Below are 13024 nucleotides of genomic sequence, written 5' to 3'. Positions count from 1 at the left end.
TTGTACTTGTTTTTACACCTTTTATGTCAAAGTTGGCCTCTGACCTTATCAGTGTTGGAAAGACTCTTTCTTGCACTGAGGGCTGCTTATTGTAAATATCTTGTACTTGTTTTTACACCTTTTATGTCAAAGTTGGCCTCTGACCTTATCAGTGTTGGAAAGACTCTTTCTTGCACTGAGGTCTGCTTATTGTTAATATCTTGTACTTGTTTTTACACCTTTTAATGTCAAAGTTGGCCTCTGTGCTTTTTCAGTGTTGAAAAGACTCTTTCTTGCACTGAGGGCTGCTTATTGTAAATATCTTGTACTTGTTTGAACACCTTTTAATGTCAAAGTTGGCCTCTGTGCTTTTTCAGTGTTGAAAAGACTCTTTCTTGCACCGAGGTCTGCTTATTGTTAATATATTGTACTTGTTTTTACACCTTTTCATGTCAAAGTTGGCCTCTGTGCTTTTTCAGTGTTGGAAAGACTCTTTCTTGCACCGAGGTCTGCTTATTGTTAATATATTGTACTTGTTTTTACACCTTTTCATGTCAAAGTTGGCCTCTGTGCTTTTTCAGTGTTGGAAAGACTCTTTCTTGCACTGAGGCCTGCTTATTGTAAATATCTTGTACTTGTTTTTACACCTTTTCATGTCAAAGTTGGCCTCTGACCTTATCAGTGTTGGAAAGACTCTTTCTTGCACTGAGGTCTGCTTATTGTAAATATCTTGTACTTGTTTGAACACCTTTTAATGTCAAAGTTGGCCTCTGTGCTTTTTCAGTGTTGAAAAGACTCTTTCTTGCACTGAGGTCTGCTTATTGTAAATATCTTGTACTTGTTTTTACACCTTTTATGTCAAAGTTGGCCTCTGACCTTATCAGTGTTGGAAAGACTCTTTCTTGCACTGAGGTCTGCTTATTGTAAATATCTTGTACTTGTTTCTACACCTTTTCATGTCAAAGTTGGCCTCTGTGCTTTTTCAGTGTTGGAAAGACTCTTTCTTGCACTGAGGTCTGCTTATTGTTAATATCTTGTACTTGTTTGAACACCTTTTCATGTCAAAGTTGGCCTCTGTGCTTTTTCAGTGTTGGAAAGACTCTTTCTTGCACTGAGGTCTGCTTATTGTTAATATCTTGTACTTGTTTGAACACCTTTTAATGTCAAAGTTGGCCTCTGTGCTTTTTCAGTGTTGGAAAGACTCTTTCTTGCACTGAGGTCTGCTTATTGTTAATATCTTGTACTTGTTTTTACACCTTTTCATGTCAAAGTTGGCCTCTGTGCTTTTTCAGTGTTGGAAAGACTCTTTCTTGCACTGAGGTCTGCTTATTGTTAATATCTTGTACTTGTTTTTACACCTTTTCATGTCAAAGTTGGCCTCTGTGCTTTTTCAGTGTTGGAAAGACTCTTTCTTGCACTGAGGTCTGCTTATTGTAAATATCTTGTACTTGTTTTTACACCTTTTCATGTCAAAGTTGGCCTCTGTGCTTATCAGTGATGGAAAGACTCTTTCTTGCACCGAAGTCTGCTTATTGTAAATATCTTGTACTTGTTTTTACACCTTTTCATGTCAAAGTTGGCCTCTGTGCTTATCAGTGTTGGAAAGACTCTTTCTTGCACTGAGGTCTGCTTATTGTAAATATCTTGTACTTGTTTGAACACCTTTTCATGTCAAAGTTGGCCTCTGTGCTTTTTCAGTGTTGGAAAGACTCTTTCTTGCACTGAGGTCTGCTTATTGTAAATATCTTGTACTTGTTTGAACACCTTTTCATGTCAAAGTTGGCCTCTGTGCTTCTGCAGTGTTAGAAAGACTCTTTCTTGCACTGAGGGCTGCTTATTGTAAATATCTTGTACTTGTTTGAAGACCTTTTAATGTTAAAGTTGGCCTCTTTGCTTTTTCCGTGTTGGAAAGACTCTTTCTTGCACTGAGGTCTGCTTATTGTAAATATCTTGTACTTGATTTTTACACCTTTTCATGTCAAAGTTGGCCTCTGTGCTTTTTCCGTGCTGGAAAGACTCTTTCTTGCACCGAGGTCTGCTTATTGTAAATATCTTGTACTTCTTTGAACACCTTTTAATGTCAAAGTTGGCCTCTGTGCTTTTTCCGTGCTGGAAAGACTCTTTCTTGCACCGAGAACTGCATTTGGAAATATCTTGTACTTGTTTGAACACCTTTTATGTCAAAGTTGGCCTCTGACCTTATCAGTGTTGGAAAGACTCTTTCTTGCACTGAGGTCTGCTTATTGTAAATATCTTGTACTTGTTTTTACACCTTTTATGTCAAAGTTGGCCTCTGACCTTATCAGTGTTGGAAAGACTCTTTCTTGCACTGAGGTCTGCTTATTGTAATTATCTTGTACTTGTTTTTACACCTTTTCATGTCAAAGTTGGCCTCTGTGCTTTTTCAGTGTTGGAAAGACTCTTTCTTGCACTGAGGTCTGCTTATTGTAAATATCTTGTACTTGTTTTTACACCTTTTCATGTCAAAGTTGGCCTCTGTGCTTTTTCAGTGTTGGAAAGACTCTTTCTTGCACTGAGGTCTGCTTATTGTAAATATCTTGTACTTGTTTGAACACCTTTTCATGTCAAAGTTGGCCTCTGTGCTTTTTCAGTGTTGAAAAGACTCTTTCTTGCACTGAGGTCTGCTTATTGTAAATATCTTGTACTTGTTTGAACACCTTTTCATGTCAAAGTTGGCCTCTGTGCTTATCAGTGTTGAAAAGACTCTTTCTTGCACTGAGGTCTGCTTATTGTGAATATCTTGTACTTGTTTTTACACCTTTTCATGTCAAAGTTGGCCTCTGTGCTTATCAGTGTTGGAAAGACTCTTTCTTGCACTGAGGTCTGCTTATTGTTAATATCTTGTACTTGTTTTTACACCTTTTCATGTCAAAGTTGGCCTCTGTGCTTATCAGTGTTGGAAAGACTCTTTCTTGCACTGAGGTCTGCTTATTGTAAATATCTTGTACTTGTTTGAACACCTTTTAATGTCAAAGTTGGCCTCTGTGCTTTTTCAGTGTTGGAAAGACTCTTTCTTGCACTGAGGTCTGCTTATTGTAAATATCTTGTACTTGTTTTTACACCTTTTCATGTCAAAGTTGGCCTCTGTGCTTATCAGTGTTGGAAAGACTCTTTCTTGCACTGAGGTCTGCTTATTGTTAATATCTTGTACTTGTTTTTACACCTTTTCATGTCAAAGTTGGCCTCTGTGCTTATCAGTGTTGGAAAGACTCTTTCTTGCACTGAGGTCTGCTTATTGTTAATATCTTGTACTTGTTTGAACACCTTTTAATGTCAAAGTTGGCCTCTGTGCTTTTTCAGTGTTGGAAAGACTCTTTCTTGCACTGAGGTCTGCTTATTGTTAATATCTTGTACTTGTTTTTACACCTTTTCATGTCAAAGTTGGCCTCTGTGCTTTTTCAGTGTTGGAAAGACTCTTTCTTGCACTGAGGTCTGCTTATTGTTAATATCTTGTACTTGTTTTTACACCTTTTCATGTCAAAGTTGGCCTCTGTGCTTTTTCAGTGTTGGAAAGACTCTTTCTTGCACTGAGGTCTGCTTATTGTAAATATCTTGTACTTGTTTTTACACCTTTTCATGTCAAAGTTGGCCTCTGTGCTTATCAGTGATGGAAAGACTCTTTCTTGCACCGAAGTCTGCTTATTGTAAATATCTTGTACTTGTTTTTACACCTTTTCATGTCAAAGTTGGCCTCTGTGCTTATCAGTGTTGGAAAGACTCTTTCTTGCACTGAGGTCTGCTTATTGTAAATATCTTGTACTTGTTTGAACACCTTTTCATGTCAAAGTTGGCCTCTGTGCTTCTGCAGTGTTAGAAAGACTCTTTCTTGCACTGAGGGCTGCTTATTGTAAATATCTTGTACTTGTTTGAAGACCTTTTAATGTTAAAGTTGGCCTCTTTGCTTTTTCCGTGTTGGAAAGACTCTTTCTTGCACTGAGGTCTGCTTATTGTAAATATCTTGTACTTGATTTTTACACCTTTTCATGTCAAAGTTGGCCTCTGTGCTTTTTCCGTGCTGGAAAGACTCTTTCTTGCACCGAGGTCTGCTTATTGTAAATATCTTGTACTTCTTTGAACACCTTTTAATGTCAAAGTTGGCCTCTGTGCTTTTTCAGTGTTGGAAAGACTCTTTCTTGCACTGAGGTCTGCTTATTGTAAATATCTTGTACTTGTTTGAACACCTTTTCATGTCAAAGTTGGCCTCTGTGCTTTTTCAGTGTTGAAAAGACTCTTTCTTGCACTGAGGTCTGCTTATTGTAAATATCTTGTACTTGTTTTTACACCTTTTCATGTCAAAGTTGGCCTCTGTGCTTATCAGTGTTGAAAAGACTCTTTCTTGCACTGAGGTCTGCTTATTGTGAATATCTTGTACTTGTTTTTACACCTTTTCATGTCAAAGTTGGCCTCTGTGCTTATCAGTGTTGGAAAGACTCTTTCTTGCACTGAGGTCTGCTTATTGTTAATATCTTGTACTTGTTTTTACACCTTTTCATGTCAAAGTTGGCCTCTGTGCTTATCAGTGTTGGAAAGACTCTTTCTTGCACTGAGGTCTGCTTATTGTAAATATCTTGTACTTGTTTGAACACCTTTTAATGTCAAAGTTGGCCTCTGTGCTTTTTCAGTGTTGGAAAGACTCTTTCTTGCACTGAGGTCTGCTTATTGTAAATATCTTGTACTTGTTTTTACACCTTTTCATGTCAAAGTTGGCCTCTGTGCTTTTTCAGTGTTGGAAAGACTCTTTCTTGCACCGAGGTCTACTTATTGTTAATATCTTGTACTTGTTTTTACACCTTTTCATGTCAAAGTTGGCCTCTGTGCTTATCAGTGTTGGAAAGACACGTTTTTGCACTGAGGTCTGCTTATTGTAAATATCTTGTACTTGTTTGAACACCTTTTAATATCAAAGTTTGCCTCTGTGCTTTTTCAGTGTTGGAAAGACTCTTTCTTGCACTGAGGTCTGCTTATTGTAAATATCTTGTACTTGTTTTTACACCTTTTCATGTCAAAGTTGGCCTCTGTGCTTTTTCAGTGTTGGAAAGACTCTTTCTTGCACTGAGGTCTACTTATTGTTAATATCTTGTACTTGTTTTTACACCTTTTCATGTCAAAGTTGGCCTCTGTGCTTTTTCAGTGTTGGAAAGACTCTTTCTTGCACTGAGGTCTGCTTATTGTAAATATCTTGTACTTGTTTTTACACCTTTTCATGTCAAAGTTGGCCTCTGTGCTTTTTCAGTGTTGGAAAGACTCTTTCTTGCACTGAGGTCTACTTATTGTTAATATCTTGTACTTGTTTTTACACCTTTTCATGTCAAAGTTGGCCTCTGTGCTTTTTCAGTGTTGGAAAGACTCTTTCTTGCACTGAGGTCTACTTATTGTAAATATCTTGTACTTGTTTTTACACCTTTTCATGTCAAAGTTGGCCTCTGTGCTTATCAGTGTTGGAAAGACACGTTTTTGCACTGAGGTCTGCTTATTGTAAATATCTTGTACTTGTTTGAACACCTTTTAATATCAAAGTTTGCCTCTGTGCTTTTTCAGTGTTGGAAAGACTCTTTCTTGCACTGAGGTCTGCTTATTGTAAATATCTTGTACTTGTTTTTACACCTTTTCATGTCAAAGTTGGCCTCTGTGCTTTTTCAGTGTTGGAAAGACTCTTTCTTGCACTGAGGTCTACTTATTGTAAATATCTTGTACTTGTTTTTACACCTTTTCATGTCAAAGTTGGCCTCTGTGCTTTTTCAGTGTTGGAAAGACTCTTTCTTGCACTGAGGTCTGCTTATTGTTAATATCTTGCACTTGTTTTTACACCTTTTCATGTCAAAGTTGGCCTCTGTGCTTTTTCAGTGTTGGAAAGACTCTTTCTTGCACTGAGGTCTGCTTATTGTAAATATCTTGTACTTGTTTTTACACCTTTTCATGTCAAAGTTGGCCTCTGTGCTTTTTCAGTGTTGGAAAGACTCTTTCTTGCACTGAGGTCTGCTTATTGTTAATATCTTGCACTTGTTTTTACACCTTTTCATGTCAAAGTTGGCCTCTGTGCTTTTTCAGTGTTGGAAAGACTCTTTCTTGCACTGAGGTCTGCTTATTGTTAATATCTTGCACTTGTTTTTACACCTTTTCATGTCAAAGTTGGCCTCTGTGCTTTTTCAGTGTTGGAAAGACTCTTTCTTGCACTGAGGTCTGCTTATTGTAAATATCTTGTACTTTTTTTTACACCTTTTCATGTCAAAGTTGGCCTCTGTGCTTGTCAGTGTTGGAAAGACACGTTTTTGCACTGAAGTCTGCTTATTGTAAATATCTTGTACTTGTTTGAACACCTTTTAATGTCAAAGTTGGCCTCTGTGCTTTTTCAGTGTTGGAAAGACTCTTTCTTGCACTGAGGTCTGCTTATTGTAAATATCTTGTACTTGATTTTACACCTTTTCATGTCAAAGTTGGCCTCTGAGCTTATCAGTGTTGGAAAGACTCTTTCTTGCACTGAGGTCTGCTTATTGTAAATACCTTGTACTTGTTTTTACACCTTTTCATGTCAAAGTTGGCCTCTGAGCTTATCAGTGTTGGAAAGACTCTTTCTTGCACTGAGGTCTGCTTATTGTAAATATCTTGTACTTGTTTGAACACCTTTTAATGTCAAAGTTGGCCTCTGTGCTTTTTCAGTGTTGGAAAGACTCTTTCTTGCACTGAGGTCTGCTTATTGTAAATATCTTGTACTTGTTTGAACACCTTTTCATGTCAAAGTTGGCCTCTGTGCTTTTTCAGTGTTGGAAAGACTCTTTCTTGCACTGAGGTCTGCTTATTGTTAATATCTTGTACTTGTTTTTACACCTTTTCATGTCAAAGTTGGCCTCTGTGCTTTTTCAGTGTTGGAAAGACTCTTTCTTGCACCGAGGTCTGCTTATTGTAAATATCTTGTACTTGTTTGAACACCTTTTAATGTCAAAGTTGGCCTCTGTGCTTTTTCAGTGTTAGAAAGACTCTTTCTTGCACTGAGGTCTGCTTATTGTTAATATCTTGTACTTGTTTTTACACCTTTTCATGTCAAAGTTGGCCTCTGTGCTTTTTCAGTGTTGGAAAGACTCTTTCTTGCACTGAGGTCTGCTTATTGTAAATTATCTTTTACTTGTTTGAACACCTTTTCATGTCAAAGTTGGCCTCTGTGCTTCTGCAGTGTTAGAAAGACTCTTTCTTGCACTGAGGGCTGCTTATTGTAAATATCTTGTACTTGTTTGAAGACCTTTTAATGTTAAAGCTGGCCTCTTTGCTTTTTCCGTGTTGGAAAGACTCTTTCTTGCACCGAGGTCTGCTTATTGTTAATATCTTGTACTTGTTTTTACACCTTTTCATGTCAAAGTTGGCCTCTGTGCTTTTTCCGTGTTGGAAAGACTCTTTCTTGCACCGAGGTCTGCTTATTGTAAATATCTTGTACTTGATTTTTACACCTTTTCATGTCAAAGTTGGCCTCTGTGCTTTTTCCGTGTTGGAAAGACTCTTTCTTGCACCGAGGTCTGCTTATTGTTAATATCTTGTACTTGTTTTTACACCTTTTCATGTCAAAGTTGGCCTCTGTGCTTTTTCAGTGTTGGAAAGACTCTTTCTTGCACTGAGGCCTGCTTATTGTAAATATCTTGTACTTGTTTTTACACCTTTTATGTCAAAGTTGGCCTCTGACCTTATCAGTGTTGGAAAGACTCTTTCTTGCACTGAGGTCTGCTTATTGTAAATATCTTGTACTTGTTTGAACACCTTTTAATGTCAAAGTTGGCCTCTGTGCTTTTTCAGTGTTGAAAAGACTCTTTCTTGCACTGAGGGCTGCTTATTGTAAATATCTTGTACTTGTTTTTACACCTTTTATGTCAAAGTTGGCCTCTGACCTTATCAGTGTTGGAAAGACTCTTTCTTGCACTGAGGTCTGCTTATTGTAAATATCTTGTACTTGTTTCTACACCTTTTCATGTCAAAGTTGGCCTCTGTGCTTTTTCAGTGTTGGAAAGACTCTTTCTTGCACTGAGGTCTGCTTATTGTTAATATCTTGTACTTCTTTGAACACCTTTTAATGTCAAAGTTGGCCTCTGTGCTTTTTCCGTGTTGAAAAGACTCTTTCTTGCACTGAGGTCTGCTTATTGTAAATATCTTGTACTTGTTTGAACACCTTTTAATGTCAAAGTTGGCCTCTGTGCTTTTTCAGTGTTGAAAAGACTCTTTCTTGCACTGAGGGCTGCTTATTGTAAATATCTTGTACTTGTTTTTACACCTTTTATGTCAAAGTTGGCCTCTGACCTTATCAGTGTTGGAAAGACTCTTTCTTGCACTGAGGTCTGCTTATTGTAAATATCTTGTACTTGTTTGAACACCTTTTCATGTCAAAGTTGGCCTCTGTGCTTTTTCAGTGTTGGAAAGACTCTTTCTTGCACTGAGGTCTGCTTATTGTTAATATCTTGTACTTGTTTGAACACCTTTTAATGTCAAAGTTGGCCTCTGTGCTTTTTCCGTGTTGGAAAGACTCTTTCTTGCACCGAGGTCTGCTTATTGTTAATATCTTGTACTTGTTTTTACACCTTTTCATGTCAAAGTTGGCCTCTGTGCTTTTTCAGTGTTGGAAAGACTCTTTCTTGCACTGAGGCCTGCTTATTGTAAATATCTTGTACTTGTTTTTACACCTTTTATGTCAAAGTTGGCCTCTGACCTTATCAGTGTTGGAAAGACTCTTTCTTGCACTGAGGTCTGCTTATTGTAAATATCTTGTACTTGTTTGAACACCTTTTAATGTCAAAGTTGGCCTCTGTGCTTTTTCAGTGTTGAAAAGACTCTTTCTTGCACTGAGGGCTGCTTATTGTAAATATCTTGTACTTGTTTTTACACCTTTTATGTCAAAGTTGGCCTCTGACCTTATCAGTGTTGGAAAGACTCTTTCTTGCACTGAGGTCTGCTTATTGTAAATATCTTGTACTTGTTTCTACACCTTTTCATGTCAAAGTTGGCCTCTGTGCTTTTTCAGTGTTGGAAAGACTCTTTCTTGCACTGAGGTCTGCTTATTGTTAATATCTTGTACTTCTTTGAACACCTTTTAATGTCAAAGTTGGCCTCTGTGCTTTTTCCGTGTTGAAAAGACTCTTTCTTGCACTGAGGTCTGCTTATTGTAAATATCTTGTACTTGTTTGAACACCTTTTAATGTCAAAGTTGGCCTCTGTGCTTTTTCAGTGTTGAAAAGACTCTTTCTTGCACTGAGGGCTGCTTATTGTAAATATCTTGTACTTGTTTTTACACCTTTTATGTCAAAGTTGGCCTCTGACCTTATCAGTGTTGGAAAGACTCTTTCTTGCACTGAGGTCTGCTTATTGTAAATATCTTGTACTTGTTTGAACACCTTTTCATGTCAAAGTTGGCCTCTGTGCTTTTTCAGTGTTGGAAAGACTCTTTCTTGCACTGAGGTCTGCTTATTGTTAATATCTTGTACTTGTTTGAACACCTTTTAATGTCAAAGTTGGCCTCTGTGCTTTTTCAGTGTTGGAAAGACTCTTTCTTGCACTGAGGTCTGCTTATTGTTAATATCTTGTACTTGTTTTTACACCTTTTCATGTCAAAGTTGGCCTCTGTGCTTTTTCAGTGTTGGAAAGACTCTTTCTTGCACTGAGGTCTGCTTATTCTTAATATCTTGTACTTGTTTTTACACCTTTTCATGTCAAAGTTGGCCTCTGTGCTTTTTCAGTGTTGGAAAGACTCTTTCTTGCACTGAGGTCTGCTTATTGTAAATATCTTGTACTTGTTTTTACACCTTTTCATGTCAAAGTTGGCCTCTGTGCTTATCAGTGATGGAAAGACTCTTTCTTGCACCGAAGTCTGCTTATTGTAAATATCTTGTACTTTTTGAACACCTTTTCATGTCAAAGTTGGCCTCTGTGCTTATCAGTGTTGGAAAGACTCTTTCTTGCACTGAGGGCTGCTTATTGTAAATATCTTGTACTTGTTTGAACACCTTTTCATGTCAAAGTTGGCCTCTGTGCTTTTTCAGTGTTGGAAAGACTCTTTCTTGTACTGAGGTCTGCTTATTGTAAATTATCTTTTACTTGTTTGAACACCTTTTCATGTCAAAGTTGGCCTCTGTGCTTCTGCAGTGTTAGAAAGACTCTTTCTTGCACTGAGGGCTGCTTATTGTAAATATCTTGTACTTGTTTGAAGACCTTTTAATGTTAAAGTTGGCCTCTTTGCTTTTTCCGTGTTGGAAAGACTCTTTCTTGCACTGAGGTCTGCTTATTGTAAATATCTTGTACTTGATTTTTACACCTTTTCATGTCAAAGTTGGCCTCTGTGCTTTTTCCGTGCTGGAAAGACTCTTTCTTGCACCGAGGTCTGCTTATTGTAAATATCTTGTACTTCTTTGAACACCTTTTAATGTCAAAGTTGGCCTCTGTGCTTTTTCCGTGCTGGAAAGACTCTTTCTTGCACCGAGAACTGCATTTGGAAATATCTTGTACTTGTTTGAACACCTTTTATGTCAAAGTTGGCCTCTGACCTTATCAGTGTTGGAAAGACTCTTTCTTGCACTGAGGTCTGCTTATTGTAAATATCTTGTACTTGTTTTTACACCTTTTATGTCAAAGTTGGCCTCTGACCTTATCAGTGTTGGAAAGACTCTTTCTTGCACTGAGGTCTGCTTATTGTAAATATCTTGTACTTGTTTTTACACCTTTTCATGTCAAAGTTGGCCTCTGTGCTTTTTCAGTGTTGGAAAGACTCTTTCTTGCACTGAGGTCTGCTTATTGTAAATATCTTGTACTTGATTTTACACCTTTTCATGTCAAAGTTGGCCTCTGTGCTTTTTCAGTGTTGGAAAGACTCTTTCTTGCACTGAGGTCTGCTTATTGTAAATATCTTGTACTTGTTTGAACACCTTTTAATGTCAAAGTTGGCCTCTGTGCTTTTTCAGTGTTGGAAAGACTCTTTCTTGCACTGAGGTCTGCTTATTGTGAATATCTTGTACTTGATTTTACACCTTTTAATGTCAAAGTTGGCCTCTGTGCTTCTGCAGTTTTAGAAAGACTCTTTCTTGCACTGAGGTCTGCTTATTGTGAATATCTTATACTTGATTTTACACCTTTTAATGTCAAAGTTGGCCTCTGTGCTTCTGCAGTTTTAGAAAGACTCTTTCTTGCACTGAGGTCTGCGTATTGTGAATATCTTGTACTTGATTTTACACCTTTTATGTCAAAGTTGGCCTCTGACCTTATCAGTGTTGGAAAGACTCTTTCTTGCACTTAGGTCATCTTATTGTAAATATCTTGTACTTGTTTTTACACCTTTTAATGTCAAAGTTGGCCTCTGTGCTTATCAGTGTTGGAAAGACTCTTTCTTGCACTGAGGTCTGCTTATTGTAAATATCTTGTACTTGTTTGAACACCTTTTAATGTCAAAGTTGGCCTCTGTGCTTTTTCAGTGTTGGAAAGACTCTTTCTTGCACTGAGGTCTGCTTATTGTAAATATCTTGTACTTGTTTTTACACCTTTTCATGTCAAAGTTGGCCTCTGTGCTTTTTCAGTGTTGGAAAGACTCTTTCTTGCACTGAGGTCTGCTTATTGTTAATATCTTGTACTTGTTTTTACACCTTTTCATGTCAAAGTTGGCCTCTGTGCTTTTTCAGTGTTGAAAAGACTCTTTCTTGCACTGAGGTCTGCTTATTGTAAATATCTTGTACTTGTTTTTACACCTTTTCATGTCAAAGTTGGCCTCTGTGCTTTTTCAGTGTTGGAAAGACTCTTTCTTGCACTGAGGTCTGCTTATTGTAAATATCTTGTACTTGTTTTTACACCTTTTCATGTCAAAGTTGGCCTCTGTGCTTTTTCAGTGTTGGAAAGACTCTTTCTTGCACTGAGGTCTGCTTATTGTAAATATCTTGTACTTGTTTGAACACCTTTTAATGTCAAAGTTGGCCTCTGTGCTTTTTCAGTGTTGGAAAGACTCTTTCTTGCACTGAGGTCTGCTTATTGTAAATATCTTGTACTTGTTTTTACACCTTTTCATGTCAAAGTTGGCCTCTGTGCTTTTTCAGTGTTGGAAAGACTCTTTCTTGCACTGAGGTCTGCTTATTGTTAATATCTTGTACTTGTTTTTACACCTTTTCATGTCAAAGTTGGCCTCTGTGCTTTTTCAGTGTTGGAAAGACTCTTTCTTGCACTGAGGTCTGCTTATTGTTAATATCTTGTACTTGTTTTTACACCTTTTCATGTCAAAGTTGGCCTCTGTGCTTCTGCAGTTTTAGAAAGACTCTTTCTTGCACTGAGGTCTGCTTATTGTAAATATCTTATACTTGTTTGAACACCTTTTAATGTCAAAGTTGGCCTCTGTGCTTTTTCAGTGTTGGAAAGACTCTTTCTTGCACTGAGGTCTGCTTATTGTAAATATCTTGTACTTTTTGAACACCTTTTAATGTCAAAGTTGGCCTCTGTGCTTATCAGTGTTGGAAAGACTCTTTCTTGCACTGAGGGCTGCTTATTGTAAATATCTTGTACTTGTTTTTACACCTTTTATGTCAAAGTTGGCCTCTGACCTTATCAGTGTTGGAAAGATTCTTTCTTGCACTGAGGTCTGCTTATTGTAAATATCTTGTACTTGTTTGAACACCTTTTAATGTCAAAGTTGGCCTCTGTGCTTTTCAGTGTTGGAAAGACTCTTTCTTGCACTGAGGTCTGCTTATTGTAAATATCTTGTACTTGTTTGAACACCTTTTCATGTCAAAGTTGGCCTCTGTGCTTTTCAGTGTTGGAAAGACTCTTTCTTGCACTGAGGTCTGCTTATTGTGAATATCTTGTACTTGATTTTACACCTTTTAATGTCAAAGTTGGCCTCTGCGCTTCTGCAGTTTTAGAAAGACTCTTTCTTGCACTGAGGTCTGCTTATTGTAAATATCTTGTACTTTTTTTTTACACCTTTTAATGTCAAAGTTGGCCTCTGCGCTTCCTCAGTGTTAGAAAGATTCTTTCTTGCACTGAGGTCTGCTTATTGTAAATATCTTATACTTGTTTGAACACC

The sequence above is a fragment of the Astatotilapia calliptera genome, chromosome 16 (genome assembly GCF_964374335.1).
Source record: "Astatotilapia calliptera chromosome 16, fAstCal68.1, whole genome shotgun sequence".
Lineage (NCBI taxonomy): Eukaryota > Metazoa > Chordata > Actinopteri > Cichliformes > Cichlidae > Astatotilapia > Astatotilapia calliptera.
The sequence above is the reverse complement of the archived record's forward strand: the minus strand, read 5'-3'. Positions refer to the sequence as shown.